Source organism: Rhinatrema bivittatum, chromosome 6, assembly GCF_901001135.1.
Source record: "Rhinatrema bivittatum chromosome 6, aRhiBiv1.1, whole genome shotgun sequence".
Classification (NCBI taxonomy): Eukaryota; Metazoa; Chordata; class Amphibia; order Gymnophiona; family Rhinatrematidae; genus Rhinatrema; species Rhinatrema bivittatum.
Genome location: NC_042620.1, coordinates 258,011,225 through 258,028,723, shown reverse-complemented (window position 1 = coordinate 258,028,723; position 17,499 = coordinate 258,011,225). Strand labels below are relative to the sequence as shown.

Sequence of the window (17,499 nt, the reverse complement as noted above, 5' to 3'; positions counted from 1 at the left end):
TTATACTACCTACCTTCTTTCCCAGGCCCCATTCCAATCCAGGAGACAAGGCTCTGCATACCCTTGACTGTAAACGGGCTCTAGCATTCTACCTAGACCATATAGCTGCCCACAGGGAAAGCACTCAATTGTTTGTCTCTTCCCACCCTAACAAGTTAGGGAAGCCTGTGGGCAAGTAGACTCTATCCTCCTGGTTGGCAGACTGCATATCCTTTTGCTATCAGCAAGCGGGCATTCCACTGCAAGACCGTGTTAAAGCACACTTTGTGAGGGCCATGGCGACATCAGTAGCACACCTACGCTCGGTGCCGCTTCCTGACATTTGCAGGGCTGCCAACTGGAGTTCTCTCCATACCTTTACAGCCCACTATTGCTTGGACAAAGCCAGAAGACAAGATTCCATATTCGGCCAATCTGTCTTTAGCAACCTATTCACAACTTGATGTACCAACACCCTTCTGCCTGCCCGGTAGGGTTCAGGATGCCCTCGGCCAAATTTCACCCCAGTCCTACTGCCTTGCACACCTGTGTAAATTTGGTGCACACTCTGACATCCTCAGCTCGGTACTCACCCATATGTGAGGACTACCATCCTGCTTGTCCTGTGAGAAAGCAAATGTTGCTTACCTGTAACAAGTGTGCTCACAGGACAGCAGGATGTTGGTCGTCACGAAACCCACCCGCCGCCCCGCGGTGTTGGGTTCGTTACGTTTCTTATTTTATTTTTCAACACTTCCTGTAGCTTTTTAAACAAGACTGAAGGGGGACCCCTGCTGGCTGCAAGGTTAGTGCCATGCTGGGCATGCCCAGTAGGGGCCAGTCAAAGTTCTAGAAACTTTGACAAAAGTGTTCCGTGATTGGACTCCATCCTGTGATGTCACCCATATGTGAGAACTAACATCCTGCTGTCCTGTGAGAACACCTATTACAGGTAAGCAACATTTGCTATCTTCTTGGTGTTTGGGTACTTGCCAGGTTCTTGTGGCCTGGTTTGGCCTCTGTTGGAAACAGGATGCTGGGCTTGATGGACCCTTGGTCTGACCCAGCATAGCAATTTCTTATGTTCTTGCCACTTCAGTTTCCAATGCTTCGTCTGCTGGGAGGGTGGCTTTTCTTACTACTCTCAAGTAGATTCCACACTTGCAAGCAGTGCTTACAGCTCAATGTGACATGCAGGGCATGGTTGGTACTTCATTTATTTTGTGGTTCAAAAGGAGTACAATTCCTAATGTACCTTCCTGTATTTGAAATGGGTAAATAGCATTATCCCAGGACAAGCAGGATGCTAGTCCTCACATATGGGTGACGTCACTCATGGAGCCCTAATGCGGGAAAACTTCTGGCAAAGTTTCTAGAAGCTTTTAACTGGCAGCCCGGGGCTACTGAGCATGCCCGGCATGCCATGATATTCCCTGCCAGAGGGGTCTCACTTCAGTCTTCTTTTTTCCGTGCTGCCATCGACATCGCGGTCACAGGAGCCCTATGAGGTTTTCCTCACAACGTGACAGAGAAAGTTAAAAATTTTCTGTACCAAATTTGCCCATTTCGGGTCTCATACAGTTTGTCACCGGCCGGTGACAAACAATTTAGCTTATGCTAACAAATTCAGAGTTTTTTCCATCGACGGACGTTGAATCAAAATGTCATCAGGCTTCAAGAAGTGCCCAGCCTGCAACCGAACAATGTCCATAACGGACCCGCATATCGAATGCGTTCGGTGCCTTGGGGGAGAGCATGACATCACTGCCTGTCCAAAATGCCAAGAGATGACGGCAAAAGGCAGAAAACTCCGCCAAGAAAAAATGGCACAGATTTTTCAAATTCAATCGGGGCCTTCACCGACGACTTCTACAAAATCATCGCCGGTAGGCCTTACAAAAAAGATCCTGATCAAGAAAAGACTTCCGGAGGGTTCGGGGGATGCCTCTTCTCCAACACCCTCCACGTCATCGACAAGGTCGGTATCCGAACCACGATCGAAGCACAAGCACCGACGGCATCGGTCTATCTCGCCGCTCCCGCCGCCGGAGGAACCGATCGCTAAGAGGCAAAAGTCTTCCTCAACTACGGTTCCATCGGTTCCAGAATCGATACCGTCGACATCACAGCAAGTATCGACTTCGATTACTGACTTGACTACTTTAATTAAACAAATAGTCACTGATGCCTTCCAGCATCAAATTCCGGCGTCATCGCCGATGCCGACAACCATGTCGATGCCGACCACCGTGTCGATGCCGGCGGGATCGCCGATGATGCCAACGTCTCAGTCGATGCCGGCATATACGCCGATGCCAGCGATGTCTTCATCGATTCCGCTGATGACTTCTTCGATGACGGATCCAGTTCCAACATACATACCATCGATACCATCGGTTCCTTTACAATTCCCGATGCCTTCGATGCCAGCCAGATCTATACTATCGATGATTCCAATATCAATGTTTACCTTTACTACTTCATCGATACCACCGATTACAAAATCGATGTCTCTCTACACCATGGCACCGTCCAAGCCATCTTTGCCAAGAAGAACATCTTCCACACAAAAGTCATCGGGGAAATTTAAACATTCTTCACTGAAGCCTTCTCCCACAGTTCCAGACACTTCTAGTTCTGAAGCACATTTACACAGCATCCTCACTAAGAGGTATCAGGACCTTCTGGCTTCATTGCCCATAATGCCTGGGCAAGAAGAAGAGGATCGAGAGACTTCACCGGACCCACAAGATCCCTTGCAAGGCCCTTCAGGGATACCTCCACCTCAAAGGCCTGAACCTCCTCAATATCACATACCAACTTCTGATACTTGGTCAGACACAGAATCTGAGCCTTCATCAGAAGATTTCTTGTCTGAGGCCTCTCCACCTCAAGCCAAAAAACAATCACCTCCGGAGGACCTTTCATTTTCATCTTTTATTCAAGAAATGTCTGAGTCCATACCCTTCCAACTCCAGGCTGAAAAGGATGAGAGGCAACAGACGCTTGAAATTTTACAATCTGGCCATTCCGGTACACGAAGTGCTGTTACAGCTTCAGCAGAGGATATGGGAACATCCATGTACAACCCCTGCTGTAAATAAGAGGGTAGACTCTACCTATCTTGTTCAAGCAGCCCCAGGATTTGAGAAACCTCAACTTCCTCACAATTCCCTTGTGGTGGAATCTGCTCAGAAAAAATCTCGCAGAACCAGGACTCATGCCTCAATCCCTCCAGGGAAAGACAGTAGATTTTTAGATCTGATGGGAAGAAAAATCTACCAAGGAGCCATGCTCAACTCCAAAATTGCTGCATATCAGCTTTACATGACGCAGCACCAGAGAAATCTCTGGAAGCAGATTGAAGAGTTTCTACCCTCTCTGCCTCAATAACACCAGGAAGCAGCACAAATCATTATCCAAAAGGGCTTGGATGCAGGAAAGCATGAGGTAAGGGCGGCCTACGATGCTTTTGAAACATCCTCTAGAACAGCAGCATCCGGCATCAGTGCCAGACGATGGGCCTGGCTAAAGGCTTCTGATTTACGCCCTGAAGTCTAGGACAAATTAGTAGACCTTCCCTGTCAGGGAGATAATTTGTTTGGCACCAAGGTGCAGGATGCCGTCGCCCAACTTCGAGAGCATTCAGAGACACTAAAACAACTCTCTATGCTGCCTCATGACCCTGCAACCCACACAACTCGCAGACCACCGCGTAGAGAAGCGAAACGTCCCTTCTATCGCCCAAAGAGGTACTATCCTCCCGCTTCTAGGTCAAGACCTCCAAGGTCTCAACAAAGACCACAACAAAGACAACAACGGTCTGCGCGGCCCCAACCACCTCCCTAAACAGGATCTACTTCGGGCTTTTGAAACAAATTTCAGAGCACAAGGCCAATATTCCAATCCCTATGCCACCTTGCCAGTTGGAGGGAGAATATCCCATTTCTACAAGGAATGGACAACAATAACAACCGATCATTGGGTCCTGTCCATAATTCATCAAGGCTACCGCCTAGACTTTACATCTCTCCCTCAGGAGTTTCCACCACAAAACTCCCATCTCAATCACATACCTCAATTACAAACAGAATTATCCGCTCTTCTGAAAGCAAAAGCTGTGGAACAAGTATCACACAGTCAGAAGGGCAGAGGATTCTATTCCCAGTATTTCCTCATTCCAAAGAAAACCGGAGGCCTACGTCCCATTCTAGATCTCAGAAATCTCAACAAATTCTTAAAAAAAAGAAAAGTTCAGGATGGTTTCACCAGGAACCATGCTTCCACTTCCACAAAAGGGAGATTGGCTTCGTTCTCTGGATCTTCAAGATGCTTACACACACATTCCTATATTCCCGCCTCATTGCAAGTACCTGCGATTCACAGTAGGACGTCAACATTTCCAATACCGAGTGTTACCATTCGGCCTCGCTTCAGCTCCCAGGGTATTCACCAAATGCCTGGCAGTGATAGCAGCACACTTACACAAACAAGGTGTTCATGTTTTTCCTTATCTCGACGATTGGCTCATCAAAAGTCAATCACAACAAGGAGCAATAACTTCACTGAAGTACACCATAGCTATACTTCACAAACTGGGATTCCTCATCAATTATCAGAAATCCCACATGAACCCTTCTCATCTACTCCAATTCATAGGAGCAGAGTTAAACACAGACATTGCACAGGCGTTTCTACCGGAAGATCGTGCAGTCACACTGTCCCTGTTGGCACACTCAATTTCCATGCAACAACACGCGACAGCTCATCAGTTCTTTACCTTACTAGGCCACATGGCCTCCACGGTTCATGTCACTCCTATGGCACGACTCGCCATGAGAGTAACCCAATGGACTCTACGATCACAATGGATCCAAGCCATCCAACCATTACATTATCCAATCCAAGTAACCCACCAACTCCGCTCCTCGCTGCAATGGTGGACAGTCAGGGACAATTTACGCAAGGGCCTACCCTTCCAGAAACCGGTCCCTCAGATAACATTAACTACAGATGCTTCCACCTTGGGGTGGGGAGCTCACATACACTCTCGACAAAACTCGAAGCCACATATCAAATCAACTTTCTGGAACTTCGAGCTATACGTTATGCGCTGCATGCGTTCAAGGACTGCCTTTCACACAAAACTGTTCTGATCCAAACGGACAATACCGTAGCCATGTGGTACATCAACAAACAGGGAGGTACGGGCTCGTATCTCCTTTGTCAAGAAGCTGCACAAATTTGGGACTGGGCCTTGAACCACTCAATGTTCCTACAGGCCACTTATTTAGTAGGAATTCAAAATGTGCTTGCAGACCGACTCAGTCGTCAATTCCAACCACACGAGTGGTCCCTGAATCCCTCAGTAGCCGCCAAGATATTCCAACGTTGGGGACAACCAACAACGGACCTCTTTGCGTCGCATCTGAATCACAAAGTGGACAACTTCTGTTCTCTACACAAACAACAGAACCAGCTAGCCAAGGATGCTTTTGCTCGCCCTTGGAACTCCGGCCTGCTATATGCATATCCTCCAATACCGCTTATAACGAAAACTCTAGTGAAGCTACAACAAGACAAGGGGACCATGATACTCATAGCCCCATACTGGCCTCGACAAGTATGGTTTCCCACACTACTAGACCTTTCAGTCAGGGATCCAATACGCCTGGGAGTAGCTCCCAATCTCATAACTCAGGATCAGGGTCGGTTGCACCATCCCAACCTTCCATCCCTATCCCTGACAGCGTGGATGTTGAAAGCTTGATATTACAACCACTCAATCTTTCAACAAATGTTTCTCAAGTGCTTATAGCTTCACGCAAACCTTCCACAAGAAAGAATTATTCTTTCAAATGGAAAAGATTCACTTTGTGGTGCAGACAAAACAATATTGATTCTTTCACTTGCCCCACTACTTCTCTTCTAGACTATTTGTACCATCTTTCAGACTCTGGTCTTCAGACCTCATCAATCAGAGTACATTTGAGCGCAATCTCAGCTTATCATAACAAGCTAGGAGATGCACCTATATCCATACATCCTCTTGTCAGTAGGTTTATGAGAGGTCTAACTCACCTTAAACCACCATTTCGGCCTCCAGTCACACAATGGGACCTGAATCTGGTCTTAACAGCATTAATGTGTTCTCCCTTTGAACCCATTCATTCTTGCGATCTTAAATTTCTCACATGGAAAACTATCTTCCTTATAGCCATCACATCAGCTAGAAGGGTTAGTGAGTTACAAGCACTTGTCACGTATGAACCTTATACAAAGTTTCTCCATGACAGAGTGGTTTTACGAACACACCCAAAATTCCTTCCTAAGGTAGTTACAGAGTTCCACTTAAATCAAACCATAGTTCTACCCACATTCTTTCCACGGCCTCATTCTCACCAAGGAGAAAGAGCTTTGCACACTTTGGACTGCAAACGTGTGTTGTCCTTTTATTTGAATCGCACTACGTCCCTCAGAAAATCCAATCAGCTTTTTGTCTCTTATGATCCAAATAAGCCGGGTAACGCAGTGGGTAAGCATACTATATCAAACTGGTTAGCAGATTGCATACAGTTTTGCTATGAAAAAGCAGGCCTCCCTCTCCAAGGGCGAGTAAAGGCACATTCAGTGAGAGCAATGTCAACTTCAGTAGCACATTTTCGTTCAGTGCCAATCATTGACATATGTAAAGCAGCAACATGGAGTTCCCTTCACACCTTTGCAGCTCATTACTGTCTGGATAAACAAGGATGACAAGATTCAGCCTATGGACAATCTGTCTTAAAGAACTTGTTTCCAGTTTGATCCCAACTCCTTCTACAACCAACCTGCTGTGATCTTCGGCTGCCTCATTTCCTCAACAACGCATCACTGCTAACTACATGGACAATGACTCAGCCTCTAGCTTGCTAATCACCCATATGTGAGGACTAGCATCCTGCTTGTCCTGGGATAAAGCAAAATTGCTTACCTTGTAATAGGTGTTATCCCAGGACAGCAGGATGTAGTCCTCACAGAACCCACCCGCCACCCAGCGGAGTTGGGCCTCCGACTTTTATTATTTTAGTTTGCTAACGCTTATTGCTACATATCAGACTGAAGTGAGACCCCTGTGGCAGGGAATATCATGGCATGCCGGGCATGCTCAGTAGCCCCAGGCTGCCAGTTAAAAGCTTCTAGAAACTTTGCCAGAAGTTTTCCCGCATTAGGGCTCCGTGAGTGACGTCACCCATATGTGAGGACTACATCCTGCTGTCCTGGGATAACACCTATTACAAGGTAAGCAATTTTGCTTTCTTTGCATTTCACATTTCCGTATAGAAACCCTCTGGTTCCTATTAGTGACTGTGTGGCAGGGCAAGTTTCACTTTTTAGAATCTTTCCATGTCTTCAGTATTCCTGTTTGGGAAGATCATCGTAGGTAGTTCGAATTTTTTATATATATCCTGAAAAGGCACTTTCAGCTTGAGACATTTGATTTCATCATGGCTCCCACCGGGGAGGCACCGAGAGCAAATCCCTTCGTGGGAGAGCCGTGTCCTGGGCTCCCCGCAGTCGGAGTATTGCGTAGAGCACGGCATGGGGGCAAAGAAAGGCTGAGCGAAGCCGGTACCCCCCCCCCCCCCGAAGCCTGGCAGGAGCATGCAAGCCCATCTAACCTCCGCTCCCAAACAGAAAAAGAACCGCACTGCAATCTAATTACAGAGACCAGCTGAGGAATGCCGCCTCCCAGCCAGTACTGCCCTGAGGCATGAACTTCTCTGGGCAGCCGGTCGCAGCGCAGGTGCAGAGGCTGGACTACCAGCTTGCACCCCAGCGAGCCAGGTCACATCTAACAACCACCTACCAGATACTAAAATACAGTCAATACCAGATGAAAATGCAAGATGTCTCTCTGTTTTTTTTGGGGTTTTTTTAATAGACAAAAGAGAGGGAGAAAAATCTTCCCCAAAACTTTTTTTTTTTTTTTTTTAAAGTTGATCCATTCAAAAGAATAAAATTCATGTGGGAGGAAGCAGGAACAAAGCCTTTCCTAACTTTCCAACCCAAAATCTAAATTTCTTCTAAAAATGGGAACCACAGGTTATCCCAGGACAAGCAGGATGCTAGTCCTCACATATGGGTGACGTCACTGAACGGAGCCCAGGCAGGAAAACTTTCTGTCAAAGTTTCTAGAAACTTTTGACTGGCCCAGTGAGGCCACTGAGCATGCCCAGCATGCTATGATATTCTCTGCCACAGGTGTCTCTCTTCAGTCTTCGTTTTTCCTCGCTGCAGCTAGCATCGTGGATCCGGAGCCGTTGAGTTTTTTTACCTCAACTGTTACTCGACTTAATAGTCGTGATATTGACATTCTCTGTCACAGAAAATCTCTCGGGGGTTTTTCTTGCCGGCCGGTAAGTAACCCAGTCAAAAAATTTTGATTTCGGAAATCTTAAAAAATTCTCCTCAGTCGAATCGGCGGCTGTCGATTTCACGATGTCCACAGGATTTAAAAAATGCCCTGTGTGTATGAGAAAAATGTCTCTTACAGACCCGCACACCGAATGTGTGGTATGTTTAGGAGATAAGCATGATGTTCATAACTGTCCACAATGCGCGGAGATGACTCCAAAAACCAGAAAAACCAGGCTCGAAAAAATGGAACAGCCTGCAACTCATACCTTCCCCGTCGCAGTCGTCGAGGTCGTCTCCGGCTGGAGCGACTAAGCGAGTAATACTTAAAAAACCTCGCCCGGAACCTTCGGGAGATCACTCGTCCCCTTCATCGTCGTCGACGAAATCGATGGAAAAATCGAAGTCGAAACATCGACACTGTCATCGAAGCCCCTCGTTGTCCGACCCGGCTTCCCAGGAACCCTCGACAGCGAAGCGGCCTAAAAATCAGGAAACCTCGGAGTCTTCAACGCCTCGGCCTACCTCGACTCCATTGCCGACACCAGAGCCCACACAAGAACTTGTGCTTCAGCCTACGCCACCGCCCTCAACCGTTCTGCTCCCAATGGTTGTGCGGCCGGAATTGTCGGATTTAATCCGTCAAGCGATTTCACAGGCTCTGAAGGAACAACTTACCATACCGACTTCATTGTCGATGCCGATGTTTTCCACATCGATACCAGCAAATTTGCCGATGCCGGTGAGCACACCAATGCCGGGGTCATTTTTGACTCCGGTTCAAAGAGATTCGACGTCGACACCAAAAATCATTACGTCATCGACGTCGATATATGCTCAAATCCCAGCTGCAATGTTACCACCGTCGACAGAATCGACACCGAGAGCACTACCCTCGACAACTTCATCGAGGCCACCTATCCTTCACTCGATAACAACAGAGCAAGAAGATACTGATGCTCAGGAATTGGCACTTTTTCGACGACTTTTACAAAAATATCAAAAAGTCATCGATAAAGCTCCTCAGAAAGTTATGGAGGTGAATCCTCCAATAATTCCTATCGATGACCCTTTACCTGGACCATCAGGTATTTCTGCTAAGACAACCCCAAGAACTCCATATCAAGAACCAGATGAAGAAGATTCTTGGGATGATCAAGGAACTAATACATCTTCTGAAGAGTTCATGTCAGAACCATCACCACCTGAAGTAAGGAAAAGATCCCCACCTGAGGACTTATCCTTTTCAAGTTTTGTTCAAGAAATGGCGGATACAATTCCATTCAAACTTTCCTCAGAAGATGATTCAAGACAGCATACCTTAGAGGTGCTACAGTTTGTGGACCCACCAAAACAAGTTTTGGCAATTCCCATCCACGAAGTTCTGTTGGACCTACAACAACGAGTGTGGGAACACCCTTGCACGGTTCCAGCAGTAAATAAACGGGTAGACACTACTTACCTAGTGCAGCAGGCACCAGGTTTTCAAAAAACACAGTTACCACATCAATCTGTGGTAGTAGAATCTGCCCAGAAAAAATCAAAAAGGGTACGTCCACATTCCTCAGCTCCCCCAGGAAAGGATCATCGCTTTCTGGACTCTTTGGGCAGAAAAGTGTACCAAAGCGCACTTTTATCTTCCAGAATCTCTGCTTATCAACTGTACATGACACAGTACCAGAGGGATCTCTGGAAGCAGATGGAGCACTTCACGAATTTTCTTCCAGAACAATTTCAAGAATCCGCACAATCAATCATTGCCAAGGGCCTAGAAGCTGGGAAACATGAGGTTAGGGCTGCTTATGACAATTTTGACACAGCCTCAAGAACAGCAGCAGCTGGCATCACAGCTCGAAGATGGGCCTGGTTGAAGGCATCAGATCTCAGGCCTGAAGTACAAGACAAGCTGGTAGATCTGCCGTGCCGTGGAGACAATTTATTTGGGGAAAAAGTGCAGGATGCTGTCCAACAACTTAAGGATCACACAGAGACCTTAAGGCAACTGTCACAATTACCTCAAGAACCAACAACTCAGGCACCTAGACGTTTTCCACGTAGGGAACCTAGACGTCCATACTACAAGCCAAGAAAGTACTACAATCAACCTACTAGGGCTAGACCTTCTAGACCTACCCAGCGTTCTCAGGCCAGGCAACCAAGAACAGCCCGTACTCAGCCTCCTCCACAGACTGGTCCAGCTACGGGTTTTTGAACACAAATCCAGAGATCAGACCCACCCTCCAAAACCCCAATCAAAACATACCAGTGGGAGGAAGAATTTCCCATTTCCGCACCAGTTGGGAAAAGATAACAACAGACCAATGGGTACTTTCCATTGTAGCTCACGGTTACAAACTAAATTTTCTCTCAATTCCTCCAGAATTCCCACCAACTTCCTCCAAAATTCCCAAATAATTCAATTACAAATAGAATTATCCACCCTCCTGACAGCCAGGGCCATTCAACCAGTGCCCAGGTCTCAGCAGGGCAGAGGATTCTACTCCAGATATTTCCTCATTCCAAAGAAAACTGGAGGCCTACGTCCCATCCTCGACCTCAGAAATCTCAACAAATTTCTAAAGAAAGAAATGTTCAGGATGGTTTCTCTAGGAACAATGCTCCCATTTCTTCAAGCAGGAAATTGGCTCTGTTCTCTGGATCTTCAAGATGCTTACGCTCACATTCCAATATACCCTCCTCACCGCAAATATCTGCGCTTCATGGTGGGCCTTCAACACTACCAATACAGAGTACTGCCATTCGGACTAGCTTCTGCTCCCAGAGTGTTCACCAAATGTCTGGCAGTAATAACAGCACACCTACACAAAGAAGGTGTGCATGTTTTCCCATATCTGGACGATTGGCTCATCAGAAGCCAATCTCAACAAGGAGCAATACAGTCTCTCAACAAAACTATTGCTCTACTACACTCCATGGGATTTCTCATCAATTATCCAAAATCACATCTAACTCCAAACCATCTCCTACAATTCATAGGAGCAGATTTGAACACCAACCTCTCAAAGGCATTTCTACCAGAAGATCGAGCAAACACACTGTCTCTACTGGCAAACTCGATTTACTCCAAGAAACAAGCAACAGCTCATCAGTTTCTAATATTATTAGGTCACATGGCATCCACAGTTCATGTCACTCCTATGGCAAGACTAGCCATGAGGGTAACTCAATGGACTTTAAGATCACAATGGATCCAAGCCATTCAACCACTTTATTCTCCAATTCAAGTAACCCACCAACTATGTTCTTCTCTACGATGGTGGGTGAACAAGGACAATCTGTGCAAGGGCCTACCCTTTCAACAACCAGTCCCACAAATAACTCTAACTACAGATGCATCCACCTTGGGTTGGGGAGCTCACATAGGGAATCTCCAAACACAAGGAACATGGACAAAGCTCGAAGCAACATTTCAAATCAATTTCCTGGAACTTCGAGCTATACGTTATGCTCTGCATGCCTTCAAAGACTGCCTTACAAACAAGACTGTGCTGATCCAGACAGACAACACAGTAGCCATGTGGTACATCAAAAAACAAGGAGGGACAGGCTCATACCTCCTTTGTCAAGAAGCAGCTCAGATATGGGGCTGGGCCTTGAACAACTCAATGTTTCTCAAAGCCACTTACCTAGCAGGCATTCACAATGTAGTGGCGGACAGACTCAGTCGTCAATTCCAACCACACGAATGGTCCCTGGATCCCACAACAGTGACCAGGATATTTCAACTTTGGGGACAACCGACAGTAGACCTCTTTGCATCACATCTGAATCACAAAGTGGACCACTACTGTTACCGATACAACCTGAACAAGAGACCATCCAAGGACGCATTTGCTCGCCCTTGGAACTCAGGCCTGTTATATGCGTATCCTCCGATGCCACTCATAACCAAAACTCTAGTGAAGCTACAACAGGACAAGGGGACCATGATTCTCATAGCCCCATACTGGCCTCGACAAGTATGGTTTCCCACACTTCTAGACCTCTCAGTCAGGGATCCCATTCGCCTGGGAGTAGCTCCCACTCTCATAACTCAGGATCAGGGTCGGTTGAGACATCCCAACCTTCAATCCCTATCACTGACAGCTTGGATGTTGAAAGCTTGATTTTACAACCACTCAATCTCTCATCCAACATATCCCAAGTTCTTATAGCTTCACGTAAACCTTCCACAAGGAAGAACTACGCTTCCAAATGGAAAAGATACACTTTGTGGTGCAAGCAAAAGGACATCAATCCTTTCACTTGCCCTACAAAGTCTTTATTAGACTACTTGTACCATCTTTCAGAATCTGGTCTACAGACTTCATCTGTAAGAGTACATTTAAGTGCAATTTCAGCTTACCATAATCAGGTATCAGATGCACCTATCTCTACACAACCTCTTGTAAAAAGATTTATGAGAGGTTTAATTCTTCTTAAACCACCAATTAGACACCCAGTCACTCAATAGGATCTAAATATGGTTCTATCTAGACTCATGCGTTCACCCTTTGAACCCATTGATTCCAGTGACCTGAAATTTCTTACATGGAAAACTATCTTCCTCATAGCCATTACATCAGCTAGAAGGGTTAGTGAATTACAAGCACTTGTCACATATGAATCCTACACTAAGTTCTTACATGACAGAGTGGTTCTCCGTACTCATCCAAAATTCCTTCCTAAGGTAGTTACGGACTTCCACTTAAACCAATCTATAGTTTTACCCACATTTTTTCCAAGGCCTCACTCTCACCAAGGGGAAAGAGCCTTACACACCTTAGATTGCAAGCGTACTCTGTCCTTCTACTTAAACCGCAGTGCAGTTCACAGAAAATCCAATCAACTCTTTGTTTCCTATGACCCAAACAAACCCGGTAAAGCAGTGGGTAAACATACTCTATCAAACTGGTTAACAGATTGCATACAGTTTTGCTATGAAAAAGCAGGCCTTCCTCTCCAAGGGCGAGTAAAGGCGCATTCAGTAAGAGCAATGTCAACTTCAGTAGCGCACTATCGTTCTGTGCCAATACTTGACATATGTAAAGCAGCAACATGGAGTTCACTTCACACTTTTGCAGCTCATTACTGTTTGGACAAGCAAGGAAGACAAGATTCAGCCTATGGACAATCTGTCTTAAAGAACTTGTTTCCAGCTTAAACCCAACTCCTTCTACATCCAATGTTCTGTGATCCTCGGCTGACTCATTTCAACAACAACATTCCATTACAAAATGACTCAGCCTCTAGCTTGCTATTCACCCATATGTGAGGACTAGCATCCTGCTTGTCCTGGGATAAAGCAAAATTGCTTACCTTGTAATAGGTGTTATCCCAGGACAGCAGGATGTAGTCCTCACAGAACCCACCCGCCACCCCGCGGAGTTGGGCCTCATACTTTTATTATTTTATTTTTTGCTAACGCATTTGCTACATACTAGACTGAAGAGAGACACCTGTGGCAGAGAATATCATAGCATGCTGGGCATGCTCAGTGGCCTCACTGGGCCAGTCAAAAGTTTCTAGAAACTTTGACAGAAAGTTTTCCCGCCTGGGCTCCATTCAGTGACGTCACCCATATGTGAGGACTACATCCTGCTGTCCTGGGATAACACCTATTACAAGGTAAGCAATTTTGCTTTCTGCCACCTTCATCTGCTGGAGACAGAGAAATACCGAAGGGACGCAGAGGGTGCAACTGGTTAATAGAGGGCACCCTACAAGTTTTTCTCTGTCTCCATCTGCTGGAAGGGAGGTATAACCCACGGTCTGGACTGATCCGGGTATGTGCATGGAATAGGAATTTGTTCCACCGCTTTAAGAATGCCGTGTAGAGGTGGCTGTACCTGGACAGGAAAACTGGGGAAGAGTTGGCCCAAGCAATTTTGCTGGAGTAGTTCCTGGACAATCTCAGTTCACCCATGCAGCAGTGGGTTTGCCAGCAACTGGCCCTAACAATGGGAAAAGCCTTGGAGGTAGCAGAGGCATACCATCAGGCCCAGACTATGCCCACACCGCCATCCTGCCTAGAGAAACCCCTCAATGAAGAGAGCGAGTGACGGAGTCTGAAGCCTCTGGGACAGACCCAATTGAGCCGGTCACCCCAGCCGCAACCTTCAATCAGTTTGACATGCTTCCGCTGTAGGGAGGAGAGGATACTTTGCGAGTGACTGTTCCCACGGGACACTGGAGGCTATGTACACTAATGTGGTAACTTCCTATTGTTGCAACTTGATAGAAGCCTCCAACCAGGAAGTCACTAAATGTGATACCAGTGGAACTGAATGGGGTTTGCTCCCAAGTGCTAATGGACTCCGGTAGACTAAAAGCACTGGTGCAGAGTGATTTGCTGAAACGTATCCATTTTGAAGCTGGAAAAGTATTGACATTGGCATGTGTTCATGGGGTCCATCAACGATATCCCACCTGCTGGGTACAGCTGAAGACCCCAGCCAATCAAGAGATGATGGAGGTCAGAATACTTCCCTGGTTACCTTACCCCGTGATTATTAGGTAGGATTGCCAGAGCTTCAAAGCCCTTTTTGATTAGTGTACAATTGGTTTGCATAGCCACTACCCCAAAGATCCGGGGGTTCAAGTGCCCTTTCAATGGCAGGACCCGGATCTTGTTCATAGGTTTGTTAAGCCTCATAAGCCCCTGGCGGCAACTACATTAGGACAGATACAACCTGGGAAAGGGTAAGGTCCGTCCACAGGCCTGGAGGGGTGAGATGATTACTTGGGTACCAGTACCACAGAAGAGGGTGGAATCTCTCATAAGGCTATGGCTGAAGAGGGTGCTAGAGAATATATGAGGGTCGGATGAAGCTGAAAAAGCTGTGGTACATCAGAAGAAAATTGGACAAAGATGTCCATGAGCCTACAGTGAACGGAAATGAATGCTACGGGAGCGACAGTATGCTGCAGTTGTAGCTCTGTCAAGGGCGGTCTCCCATGTACAGAAGGACTCTCATCGCAGCAAGGCTGAGCTGGGGGGGGGGGCGGGGAGGGGACAGGCGCAGTATGTGAGGGAGTGTATAGCAGTCTATCTTAAAGGACCGGGCTCAAATATCCCGCCTGGTCCTCCTTAAGCTTGGGCTCCCCAAGTTATCCTGGGAGAAAGGAGGAGTTCAAATCCTGAGCTTAAAAACTAAGAGGTAGATCTTAAAGTACGCGCAACCGGCGCAAACAAAAGTACGCCGGCTTTTATAAGATACGCTCGTAGCTGTGCATATCTTATAAAATCCGGGGTCGGCGAGCTCAAGGCTGCGCAAAATTGGCAGCCTGCGTGCGCCGAGCCGCACAGCCTGCCTCGTTCCCTCAGAGACTGCTCCGAAATCGGAGCAGCCTCGGAGGGAACTTTCCTTCCGCGTCCTCCCACCTTCCCCTAGCTAACCCCCCCCCACCACCACCACCTTTGTTGTGCAAGTTACGCCTGCTGCCTCTGCATCCCCCGGCACAGGCCACAGTGCCGGGGGAACTCGGGACTGCCCTCCCGGCCCGCCCCCGAACCGTCGCCACACCTCGGACCCACCCCAGACCGCCCCCTGACCCCAGACATGCCCCCTCCTGCCCCTTTTACGAAGCCTCGGGACTTACGTGCATCCCGGGGCTTTGCGCTCACCGGCGGCCTTTGCAAAATAGGCACACTGGCGTGCGAGTGCCCTGCGCGCGTAAATCCGGCAGGATTTACGCGCGCAGGGCTTTTAAAATCTACCCTTAAGGGCTTAGACAGACAAGCTAGATGGGCCCCAGGGAGCTGACAGAGTTTGACTACAGAGAGACCACTTTTCTGTGAGGTGGGTAAACCTGTATGTGTTTAAGCCAGAGACTGCGTGAGTTCAAAGCGCCTGATTTATTGTTTGCTGCCTAATGTTTGCTGTATCATATCACTGTAAATAAAAAGCACTTAAAGCACAGCTAGCGTATGTGTGCATTTCTCTGGCTGTATCCACACCAGCACCTTATATATATTTATTTTGTTGACCTTTATTTCTGTATATGGTCGATGAAATTTAATGTGAACAAGTGAAAAGTGATACATATAGGGAAGAATAATCCCTATGCTGGGTTCCACATTAGGCATCGCCACCCTGGAAAAGGATTGTGGAATTATTGTGGATAGTATTTTGAAATCCTTGGCCCAGTACATGGTGGTGGCTAAAATAAGCAAATAGAATGTTTATTTTATTTTCCATTCCTTTCCTAATAATACCTGAAGAACTGATACAGGGTGTGACCACACCTAGAGTTTTGTATGTAGTTCTGGTTGTTCCAACACAAAAAATATATAGATGAACTATAAAGGTACAGAGGGTGATGACCAAAATGATAATGGAATGGCTCCCCTATGAAGAAAGGCTAAAAGGTTAGAATTCTTCAACTTAGAAGAAGAAACAGCTGAAAAGAGAGAGAATAGAGGTCTATAAAATCATGAGTGAGGTGGAACGAGTAAACAGGATACAGATGTTTGCCCTTTGCACTCCATGAAGCTAATAGATGGCACATTTAAAATAAATTGGAGAAAGTATTTTTTCATTCAGCACACAAACTCTGAAATTTGTTCTTAGAGGATGTGGTGTAAACAGTTAGTATAACTTGGTTTAAAAAGGGTTTGGACAAGTTTCTGTAGGAAAAATCCCATTAACCATATAGAATTGGGAAAGTCACTACTTATCCATTTAATTCAAGGCAATTTACATTCAGGTATGATAGGTATTTTCCTGTCCCCAGAGCGCTTACAATCTAATAGGGTCATTTTCCAAGGTGCGATACCCATTATCGCTGTGCGTTAGGGCATTATTGCATGTGATAATGCCCTAACGCTTATCGTGGTGGTACAATTAAAATTAGGGGAAGAGGTGGAGTTAGGGAGGAGTTTAGACAAATGGGGTGGCAGCACTGCTGCTGGCAATAATGTTTTGGACAATGGCGGCAGGATTTGAACCCTAGCATCTCTGGTTCTCAGCCTGTTGCTTTAACCACTAAGTGACTACTCCACTTCTTTGAGCAAAAATAATTGTCCTACAAGTGTAACTTTGTTAGTTAATCTTTAATTGTTTACATTATAACAATAGTATTTATTATGTATCTTTGTTAGAATTAAATAAGAGGTTATTT

At 46.4% G+C, this 17,499-nt stretch overlaps 1 protein-coding gene across 1 annotated transcript in view; it reads left to right on the top strand.

The window, feature by feature from the left end:
• Positions 1 to 17,499, top strand: part of SETD1A (SET domain containing 1A, histone lysine methyltransferase) — a 374,529-nt gene that overhangs the window by 226,037 nt on the left and 130,993 nt on the right. The window lies entirely within an intron of this gene.